This window comes from Nylanderia fulva, unplaced genomic scaffold (genome assembly GCF_048542155.1).
Source record: "Nylanderia fulva isolate GAGA-0341 unplaced genomic scaffold, ASM4854215v1 Scaffold97, whole genome shotgun sequence".
Classification (NCBI taxonomy): domain Eukaryota; kingdom Metazoa; phylum Arthropoda; class Insecta; order Hymenoptera; family Formicidae; genus Nylanderia; species Nylanderia fulva.
The window spans coordinates 87,269-98,884 of NW_028191101.1; positions in this window are offsets into that span (position 1 = coordinate 87,269).

Here is an 11,616-nt window from a genome sequence, read left to right on the forward strand (position 1 = left end):
GAGATGTTCTATCAGTTGTTGAGTATTGTTAGATCATTCATTGAAAAGCAATATGTCATTCGAGATCCAATATCAAGTCGTACACGGCTTTTAGTATGTTTACGGTGTTTAGCATCTGGGGACAGTATGGCTTCAATAGCCTATTCTTTTCGGATTGGTATAAACACCGTCTCAAAAATTATTGCTGAGACATGCGAGGAATTGTGGAATACTCTTCACATATCAGTTTTCCCTGAAATAAAAAAAGAAAATTGGCTAAGAATCGCAAATAATTTTGCAATAAAATGGAATTTTCTGCATTGCTTAAGTGCGATAGATGGAAAGCATGTAATAATACAGGTAAATTAATGTTTAAATTTATACTTACATTTACTTTATTGTATTTATATTTACTTTAAGAGATCAAAATGGTCATTTTCTATTTCAGTCACCTCCTCACAGTGGCTCAACTTTCTATAATTACAAGGGGAATCATAGTATTAATTTATTGGTGGTTTGTGATGCTAATTACTGTTTCACATTGGTTGACATTGGTGAGGAAGGCAGACAGAGCGATGGCGGCATTTTCACGCATTCAAACTTTGGTCAGCGATTCCAAAAAAATGAAATAAATTTGCCACAACCGAGATCAATTGAAGCTTCCGGCCCAGCATTACCGTTCGTATTAGTAGCGGATGAGGCATTCGCTTTGACTCATTACATGATGCGACCGTATCCACGAAGTGGACGTCTAAATCGTCAAAGAAAAGTCTTCAATTACCGTCTTAGTCGAGCACGAAGAATGATCGAAAGCGTGTTTGGCATTTTGGCAGCGAAATGGCGAATTTATCGTCGACCAATAATCGCATCTGTCTCCACCACAGTTAAAATTGTTCAAGCGACTGTATGCTTGCATAATTTCGTGATTCAGAATGAAAACAAATTGTAACTCTCCAAAAGGCGTTATACTCGTATTCTTAGTGAAGGGGGAATTATGACAAGTGGTGCATTGCAAGAAATGAACAATGTTAACAGAACTAACGTTCACACTCGACTTGCCTCTACAATTCGAGACAACTTTGCTGCATATTTCGAAAACAGCGGGGCAGTACCCTGGCAGTGGAAAAAAGTTCTACTCAACAATTTTTAAAAAGGTAATTGTATTTATATTTACAATAAAGATAAATATTTTGTGATATTTTTTAAAAATATTTTGAAATTTTAAAATCTCTTCACTATAATAATTATAAGTACAATAATTTCTTTTAATTAAATTACAAAAAATTGAAAAAAGTATGGGTTTCTTTTGTAAATGTGTATATGCGAATGCAATTTATTTTATCTTATTAATTCTAAGATTCGTTGATGCTTTTGTTACAGGTTAAAATAGGTGAACATTTGGTCTCTATAAAGTGTACAGCTTAATACTTAATACAGTCTGAAAGATCAAACGAAACTCAATCCTGTTTTTAATAATTAAAGAAAATAATTAAATAATTACTTATCATAATATTGCTAGCGAAAAGGTCGCTGCTCACCCGCACGAAACACAAAATTGTACAGCGCTCTCAGACGCTTCCCGGCCGGGCGTGTCCGCCCTTGTGACGGGTTCAAAAAGACCACGTCACAATATATATATATATATATATATATATACAGGGTGATTCAAAACAACCGTTTGTTCTTAAAATGTCGTATTCCTGACTCGATTCTAAGACGATTTTTCCTTTGCCAAAATTTTATCCGAAGCTTAGTTTTCGAAATATAAAAAGAAATAGTTAGCGAATTACAGCACGAGTACGGGCGGTAATCAGGAGCGGCGCAATACATTATCCGACGCAGGCGATTACGTGGGCGCTCGAAGCGATCAGCTGTTTGTTACACGCGGCGTGTGTGTGTGTGTGTGTGTGTGTGTGTGTGTACGCGCATACACACACTCTCTCTCTCTCTCTCTCACTGATTCTTATCTTGTAGAGATGTTTGATGTCCTTTGACGAATAATAATTGTTGCCTGACTGGATACAATCCGATATTGACACACTGTGACACACTGCATAATGAAACAATTTTTTTGTAATAAATTGTATTGACACTTTGATTCACGCACTTGATTAAAAATTATTGTAATAAATAACTGATTACAAATTACAACACATAATCACAATCCGAGAGAATTTTTTCTTAGAATTTGCCCTGAAAATTGTGGTAATCGTAGGACAATATTGTATGGAAAAAATTTTATTAGAATTCCTCTAATTAATATTTATCACATTAAAATTAATAATATCTATTAAAATAAAATATAAAATATGTTTGATTAATTTTACTATACAGTTTAGTAAAATTAATCAAATATTTCATATTTTATATTTTATTGTGATAGATATTATTTTTAATATGATAAATAATAGTCAGAGAAATTCTAATAAAAATCTTTTCGTACCATATTGTCCTACGATTACCATAATTTTCAGAGTAAATTCTAAGAGAAAATTCTCACAGATTGTGATTATGATTGTCGCGTCCTTGCTGTGTAAACTATTGCCGTCCGCATCGAGTAACGTGTGCTGTGCGCGCTGCGCGCGTTTTTACAAGTAATTTTTAATAATTAATCAAAACACTGAGAGAATTTTCTCTTAGAATTTACTTTAAAAGTTATGGTAATCGTGAGAGAAAAAGTATGGAAAGAATTTTATTAGAATTTCTTTGATTAATATTTATCACATTAAAAATAATAATATCTATCACAATTATATTGTCACAATAAAATTGTGATAGATATTATTATTTTTAATGTGATAAATATTAATTAGAGGAATTCTAATAAAATTTTTTCCATACAATATTGTCCTACGATTACCACAATTTTCAGGGCAAATTCTAAGAGAAAATTCTCTCAGATTGTGATTATGTGTTGTAATTTGTAATCAGTTATTTATTACAATAATTTTTAATCAAGTGCGTGAGTCAAAGTGTCAATACAATTTATTACAAAAAAAATTATTTCATTATGCAGTGTGTCACAGTGTGTCAATATCGGATTGTATCCAGTCAGGCAACAATTATTATTCGTCAAAGGACATCAAACATCTCTACAAAATAAGAATCAGTGAGAGAGAGAGAGAGAGAGAGAGTGTGTGTATGCGCGTACACACACACACACACACACACACACACACACACACACACGCCGCGTGTAACAAACAGCTGATCGCTTCGAGCGCCCACGTAATCGCCTGCGTCGGATAATGTGTTGCGCCGCTCCTGATTACCGCCCGTACTCGTGCTGTAATTCGCTAACTATTTCTTTTTATATTTCGAAAACTAAGCTTTGGATAAAATTTTGGCAAAGAAAAAATCGTCTTAGAATCGAGTCAGGAATACGACATTTTAAGGACAAACGGTTGTTATGAATTACCCTGTATATGTATATATGTATGTGTGTCTGTGTATGTATTTATATATTTTGTAATATTGTCATGAAAAAAGAATAATGTGTGTGAGAGAAAAAGAGAAAGAAAAAAATAGAGAGAAAGAGAGAGAAAAAGAAAGGAATAGAGAGAAAGAGGGAGAGAGAGAGAAAGAGAAAAAGAGAGTATACCATATGTGTTAGAAAACATGGACACATTCTTTACCCGCGCAAAAAGAAGTCCTTATTTTTCTCTCTTTGTCCTTTTATGCTGTTTGAGACATGTATGCTAATTTAAACTATATAGTTCCATGAGTTCAGTTATGTATATGGTATATATCTATGATAATACACTTATACATGTCTATATATCGCATACACATTAAAATATAAAATATTGCCGTACACACACGCACTCTCTCTCTCTCTCTCTTTCCTTTTTCCTTTTTTTTTCTCACTCACACACATTGCTATTTTGTGACAATATTACAAAATACATAAATATATACAGACACACATACAGGCATACATATATACATATACATATATTAGGCTATGGTCGGACAAGACGCAATGAATGCTTCGAAATATTATGTTTATTCTTGTGAAATAAAGGACAAAGATAAAATAATATTCCGATCGTTCGGAAATTCGAAACATTATTCTATATGCCTGATACGCAATAAAAAAATATATTTCTACTTACTACTTCTTCTTGTAGCGTGCGATGATCTCTGCATCTTTGCTGCACACGATCCGACTGACCGACACGAGACACGAGCACGACTCAGCACGATTCGCACAAGACAACGACGCGACGCAACTGGACGACTGTTACGAAAACGAAACTGGACGAAACGACGAAACAAATGAGCGGCACACAAGTGCGACTATGTATGTGTACATACGTATATATGTGTGTAGGTTTGCAAGCAGCGACACGAAATCAACAGCGTGCGCGCACGTGCTTCTGGCGTTCGATTTCGAGTAGTAGAAGAGGACAGATATATCATCTGCTGTCTCTTTGTTTCTCGAGACGTATAGCTGTGGAATAAATAACGTTGAATATAATGATACAAATATAAGACACAGCTCGACAGTTCCGAATGTTTAGAGGTAGCGTCACAAGCGATAATATTTATGTTCACGCGTAGTCGTGTTTGCTTTTGTGTGATTCGGCTCCGAATTCCAACGGTTTTGTCAGGACGGAGAGTCGTCCTCGAGCGATGAAACGATACAGTTCGACGCGTACTTTTGCGAGGGAACGAGCGGAGACTTCGTAATTCCGATCCTGTATTCTTTATAATTGAAATACATTACATTACACTACATCTTTTGGGGGCTCGTCCATTTTGAATCGGATAAAACGGATTCGGAAGACGTGTGTCGTGTGAACGAATATTTGAGTGACATTGCGAGTTTTGAGACGGTTGTGTGGCGAACGACGGTTGCGACGACGACGACGGCGATAATGAGGACGACGATAAGTGACGGCATACGTTTCGCGAGATCATGTTTGACCCTAACGCGCTTACAGTAGTGGAATTAAGAGAAAAGTTAAGAACGCGCGGATTGCCGATGGCAGGGTCAAAGGCGGAACTCATCACGCGTCTTATGGATGCTGATCCGGCTGGCTCGTGGATGGCGGAGGACGTGGAGCGGGAGCGTGACGGAGACGACGAGGATACTCGTATTGAGCGAATTGAGGTGAGAGACGATGCATGGCGACGGCAAGAGATCGAGTTCTATAGGCGCGAAAAAGAACTCGCGGAGCGCGAGCTTGAGCTAGACCGGCGCGAGATCGTGATGCTTTGCGACCAAAGACGAGACCCAGGGGCAGCGATTGTCTCGGACGCGGGAAGAGCGGCGGTTTCTCAGGAGCAGCCACGGGTGAGTCTCACGATGATGGGGGACTTGCTGAGCGATTTTGATGGTGTTTCGAGTGACTTTGGCACGTGGGAGAGACAATTGAGATTCGTGAAGATGACCTATCGATTAGAGGACGATGGCACCAAAATCCTCATGGGCATGAAGTTAAAGAAAAAAACGTTCGAATGGTTCCACTCGAAGCCGGAACACATAAGCATGTCATTCGAGACAATTTTAGAGAAGTTAAGAGCAATGTTCGACCGTTATGAAAGTAAACTAACGATACGGAAAAAATTCGAAGACCGCGTTTGAAAAAAAGAAGAGTCGTTTCATGAATACCTTCACGATAAGACAATCATGGGCAATCGCGTACCAGTCGACGAAGACGAATTGCTCGAACATATCATAGACGGCATTCCGGATGATACGTTACGCGACCAAGCACGCATACAAGGATTTTCATCAACTGATTTACTTTTGAGAGCGTTCAGCAAAATAACACTGCGGAATCGCAATGTGACTGGCGCGGATCGACAGGACAGGCGAGATGCCGGACCGGCGAGAGGTGAGCGGCGCGAACGGATCGTCGAGTCTGGAGACTGGAGCGGCAGGGGAGGTGGCGACGGCAGGAGAGGGACGCCAGGTGCCGAGCGCTGTTTCAACTGTGGTGCCCGAGAGCATATCAGCGCAAATTGTCCGACGAAGAATTTCGGTCCTAAATGTTTTGAGTGCGGTAAACATGGACACATCGCATTAAAATGCCCTAAAAAAATGGTGAACTGAAGAAAACTGTTATCGTAGCAGTTTCACAAATAGAGCGTAAGAAATATACAAAGGACGTGCTAATAAGCGATCGAATTGTCACCGCGTTAATAAATACGGGAAGCGACATATCAATAATGCGAGCCAGCGAACACGCTAGGGTGGGGTCACCGAAACTGCGCGCATCGGAGATGGAATTTTGCGGAGTAGGCGGCTATCGCGCGTCGGCTTTTGGCGAATTCCAAACAGAAATTATGATCGACAATTTTTCCTATTCGATGCTTGTTCGGGTCGTCCCGGATACCGTTTTACAGTACGGACTACTTATCGGCGCGGATTTTTTGGATACAGTAAAAATTAATTTAAGACAAGGCCTAATTTCCATTACTTCGATTTGCGATCAAGCTGTCGACGACAAGGTGCAGCCGGAGATATTCGCGATTGATGTACAGGACGCGAGCGAGGTAGACGTATCAAACGTACAAAGCGTTAAACATAGACACATTATAGCAAATCTGGTTGAAAATTACCGACTAAACAAAATACAAGAAGTTGACGTAAAAATGACGATTATTTTAAAGAACGACGAACCAATATATCAAAAAGCGAGACGGTTATCGCAGTTCAAAAGAGATATAGTTAACGCTCAAATTGATGAGTGGGAAAAGCAGGGTACAGTCCGACCTTCCACTTCCGATTTTGCAAGCCCCATTGTTTTAGTAAAAAAGAAAGATGGTTCGCATAGGCTTTGTGTAGATTACCGAATGCTCAATACAAAGATAATCAAAGATCGATACCCACTTCCTCTGATCGAAGATCAGTTCGACAGACTTCAGGACGCGAAAGTTTTTAGTACCCTCGATTTAAAGAACGGGTTTTTTCATGTACGTATGGAACAAGCGAGCATAAAATACACGTCTTTTATTGTTCCGCATGGTCAGTACGAGTTCCTCCGGGTTCCTTTTGGTCTGTGTAATTCCCCGTCAGTTTTTCAGAGATTTGTTAACACGATTTTTAGAGATTTAGTTAAACAAAGAATTTTATTGATTTATATGGACAACTTAATTGTACTTTCTAAGGACGAGGATGACGGATTGAAAAATCTTGAAACGGTTTTGGAAACAGCCGGTCAAGCCGGATTAACGATAAGTTGGAAGAAGTGTCAGTTTCTGCAACGAAAAGTAGAGTTTCTCGGATACGTGATTAAGCATGGAACAATACGACCATCCGAACGAAAGACCGGCGCAGTAGCGCACTTTCCTGAGCCTAAAAACGCGCGACAGATACAGGAATTTTTAGATCTAAGCGGTTATTTCCGCAAGTTTATTAAGGGATATAGTATAATTGCACGACCGCTATCGAACTTATTGAAGGCTAATGTAAAATTCCAATTTAGCGTAGTTGAAAGAAGCGCGTTTGAGCGATTGAAAAGTATATTGTGCGAGCGGCCAGTATTAAGCCTGTATCGAGTGGGTGCAGAGACCGAGTTGCACACGGACGTGTCTATGCACGGATTCGGAGCGATTCTTTTACAGAGAAATAGCGAGGACCGTTTGTTACATCCTGTGTATTACGCAAGCGGAAAAACGACGTCAGCCAAAGAAAAATACACAAGCTACGAGCTGGAAGTTCTCGCAATAATCAAAGCGCTCAAGAGATTTCGCGTGTATTTATTAGGCATAGAATTTAAAATTGTAACGGACTGTCGAGCGTTTGCGTTGACAATGTCGAAGAGGGATCTTTGCGTGCGAGTAGCTAGGTGGGCACTGTTGTTGGAGGAATTCCGGTACATCATTGAACATAGACCGGGCAAAAGCATGACTCATGTCGACGCTTTAAGTAGAAGCCCATTGCCAAACTGTCTGGTGGTGAGCGAATGCGACGAGGGATTATTGGCACGACTAAGGAAGGCACAAGGAGAAGACAGCAATCTCAAAGAAATTTTCAATACGATTGAGCGGGGAGAGTCGAGCAGTTACGTAACCTGAGGTGAAATCCTATACCGGGACACTGATGGCGATGTTCGCGTGGTGGTTCCAAAGGTCATGCGGCAACAAATAATTAGACGAGCTCATGAACAAGGCCATTTCGGGGTGATCAAGACGGAAGCTTTGCTAAAAAGAGATTACTGGATTCCAAGCCTACGCACTGAGGTCGAGAGAGTTGTGCGGAACTGCGTTGCCTGCATCCTGGCGGAGAGAAAGCATGGAAAATCTGAGGGTTTCCTAAACCCAATTGAGAAGGGCAGTGTGCCGCTGGACACATTCCACGTCGATTATCAGGGTCCACTACCGTCAACTAAAAAAAGTTATGTACATATCTTTGTTGTGGTGAATGGATTCTCGAAATTCGTTTGGCTGTATGCGACTAGGTCAGCGGGCGCGACGAATGCGATTGAACGTCTGAGAAGGCAGTCGTTTATATTTGGCAATCCGAGAAGAATCGTGTCGGACAGAGGCTCTGCATTCACGTCGGGAGAATTCGAGGAATATTGCCGGTCGGAGAGCATCGAGCATCGGTTGATCACCACGGGAGTACCGAGAGCCAACGGCCAGGTCGAGCGAGTGAATCGCACTCTCATACCATTGCTAACAAAATTATCGGCTCCTAAATCACACGAGTGGTATAAATATTTAGGTGTCGCACAACTGTGCTTAATGCGACATTACACAGGAGCATTGGAATGGAGCCTTTCCGCGTGTTGCTGGGCGTGCATCCACGCATTCGTGACAATCCCGATATCAAGCAGCTCCTTGAGAACGAATTTATCGATTCATTTAATGATGACCGAGAAGAGCTACGAGAACTGGCCAAAAGGAATATTGAGAAAGTACAGAGAGAAAACAAATCAAACTATGACAAGAAGAGAAAGGAGGCATCTCTATATCGCGAGGAGGATTTTGTGGCAATCAGACGCACGCAGCAAGGCCCTGGATTGAAATTTGCGCACAAATATCTCGGACCATACGAGATCATTAAGGCTCTGCGCAACCATTGTTACGTCGTACGCAAAATTGGAGAGCACGAGGGACTCCTCCAAACGTCATCAGCCGCAGATTATATGAAACCATGAATTGACAACGACGATCTCTCTAATACGTCAGAGAGTGAAGACGAGGAGGAGGAGAGTGAGCGGTCGGGACGACCACTCAGTCAGGAATGGCCGAGTGTGGAATAAATAACGTTGAATATAATGATACAAATATAAGACACAGCTCGACAGTTCCGAATATTTAGAGGTAGCGTCACAAGCGATAATATTTATGTTCACGCGTAGTCGTGTTTGCTTTTGTATGATTCGGCTCCGAATTCCAACGGTTTTGTCAGGACGGAGAGTCGTCTTCGAGCGATGAAACGATACAGTTCGACGCGTACTTTTGCGAGGGAACGAGCGGAGACTTCGTAATTCCGATCCTGTATTTTTTATAATTGAAATACATTACATTACACTACATAGCTAACGTCTCAAGAGTCATGTTAGCGCTGGCGCCTGTTTGATCTCTCACGTAAAAATAAAATTATGAATAGAGTACATCTTGTTATTATATATATGTATAATGTTACAACAATTTATCCATTTATTTATCCTATATATACGTACATTGCACCAAACATTTTTATGAATATATATATATATTTTTTACGAATGATTTTCAAGAATATTTTGTTTTGGGATATATATTGTAAGTTAACTAGTTTAAATATTTGCACGCTTCCTAGTTTAATCAAAAGATATATTTAGGAGACGAGGAAAGGTGGCAAGCGAGCGCGCAGATTGAACAAAGCGGATTAATTATAGGAAATATTAGATTGGAGCAGAATATCTAACACCAGTAATAATTAAAGTAAAGAACTGATATATTTAAAATATCTTCAAATATAATTAAACAAAAGACTTTCCGAATGACTCCCGTATACCGAACGCGTCTGATCCGTGATACTTTCCGAAGGAGAGTGTCGGCTCTCCCGCCGGTCTCGAGGTGGTTTGCTCTCGTGGAGCCGCGCATGCTCCTTGGACACCCGGTATTGGTGGCAGCAGCTGACGGGCTGACAAAGAACGGTAACAGACATGCGCGCGCGTAGCTTACAGTTCGGCCATCCTGTACATCTAACTTTGTCTCAAAGTTATTTCTCTTTTTAACAATCAAAATTTTATAATTAAGTGAGTGCGCGCTACATTTACACCGCAGTTACTTAACTATGGTTAGTTCAACTCAGGTACGTACACTTTTATCGCAATTATTCTAATAAATACATAGTAATATATGTGATTACGCATGTATGCGTTTGCCTCGGTATTTTAACGCAGAACATTTTGCAAAATTAGTATGTAACAATATTTACATTTCTTATTCTACTATATTATTATCTAAATATTGCAAACAATCATAAAACTAATTAATTATTTACAGGTGGTGGAATCCTTATCCCAGGTTTTATGCGGCCAGATGACATGATGGTGTTCATGGTTTTTTGTTTTAAATTGAAACCTGGTACGTCCTTAATTACATACCGATTAGATTCTAAACTTTTTGCCTCCAAGTACCCAGATAGCAATGGATGTATTATGGACGTACATTTTAAATCCAATTTATGTCCATATGTCCATGGACATAAATAGGGCATAAATTGGATGTCCTTTTTTTGGATATGAATCAAATGTCCTAAACAGTACATCCTATGGACATTTAATATATGTTCAAATTTAAATACTGATTTTTTTTTATATTAACGTTTAAAAAATATTTGCCTTTCGTTCCTATAAAATGTTTTAAAATATTTTTCAAAAATTCCTTTAATTTTTATTGAATATATGTCATTATATATTAAAAATATGTTATTAATAAATATATCACAACAAATATTTTTTAACATTTACTTATATATAAAAAAATGTTTGAAAATGTTTTTATAGTATCATTTAATGTTATAACTAAACTTATATATTTGAGAAATAATTTTTAATATTACAAAATCTGTTCTTTTAATGCCACGATCAAAATATATGTATATTATTATTATTATTATTAAATAATTATTGTATTTTATTATTAAATATTTATTTTAGTATCGCAATATTTTTTTACTATAATTATTTTTACACTAATGTTTAGTTTAATTATTTTTATATTAAAATTATTATTTTTTTATATACCAATTAAATATAATTTATTAATAATAACTTATTTTATTTAAATCTATAAATTTACTTTTATTTATTATCGGGGCACATGTCCCCGTCAGAATTAACGGTACTGCGTCTCGTCCTTGACGTCGCGGTACTCGCACGCGGTGATGCGCAAGACCAAAACAACCGCGAATCCTTATTATAGGATAGTGTAATGTTTGGGTCAGTGAACCTTTCCTTATTCGGTCGACGATTGTAAGCACGTATACATACACGTAGTGTAGTGCTGTGAGGTTGCGACCATTGCACAATCTATTGGACATTTGCTAGAAATTTATCAAGGTAAGACGTTTTACTATAATTATATAATAATAATTTTGTCACATTCACGCACACATCACATACGCACGCACACACGCACGCATAATTTCCTTCATTCATTATATAATTGATTGAACGTTTTCGTTTT